Raw genomic sequence first — 764 nt, forward strand, 5'->3', positions numbered from 1 at the left:
AAAAAAAAAGAAATACTACAGGACATGACCTGATCATTAAGTTAAAAATTGTTCTTAGGAAAAGCTAAGGCTGGGCATGGTGGCTCACGCCTATAATCCCAAAACTTTGGGAGGCCAAGGCGGGTGGATCACGAGGTCAGGAGATCGAGACCATCCTGGCTAACACGGTGAAACCCCATCTCTACTAAAAATGCAAAAAATTAGCTGGGTGTGGTGGCGGGCACCCGTAGTCCCAGCTACTCAGGAGGCTGAGGCAGGAGAATGGCGTGAACCCGGCAGGCGGAGCTTGCAGTGAGCCGAGATCGCACCACTGCACTCCAGCCTGGGCGACACAGAGAGACTCTGTCTGAAAAATAAATAAAAACTAAATAAAAAACCAATAAGAAAGATGAAACTTTGGCAATCTAATCAAGAAAAAAGCGAAAGCACACTTAAACAATACTCAGAAACAAGCAAACAAAAGGAACATATATTCAGCGTTCTACCAATATGTTTGAAAACATGATATCAACATATCTAAGGGTAAAAATATTTCAAACTATTACAAAAAACATCAGCCGGGTGCGGTGGCTCAAGCCTGTAATCCCAGCACTTTGGGAGGCCGAGACGGGTGGATCACGAGGTCAGGAGATTGAGACCATCCTGGCTAACACGGTGAAACCCCGTCTCTACTAAAAATACAAGAAACTAGCCGGGCGAGGTGGCGGCGCCTGTAGTCCCAGCTACTCGGGAGGCTGAGGCAGGAGAACGGCGGGAACCCGGGA

The sequence above is a fragment of the Rhinopithecus bieti genome, unplaced genomic scaffold (assembly GCF_001698545.2).
Source record: "Rhinopithecus bieti isolate Rb0 unplaced genomic scaffold, ASM169854v2 scaffold_31520, whole genome shotgun sequence".
NCBI classification, from domain to species: domain Eukaryota; kingdom Metazoa; phylum Chordata; class Mammalia; order Primates; family Cercopithecidae; genus Rhinopithecus; species Rhinopithecus bieti.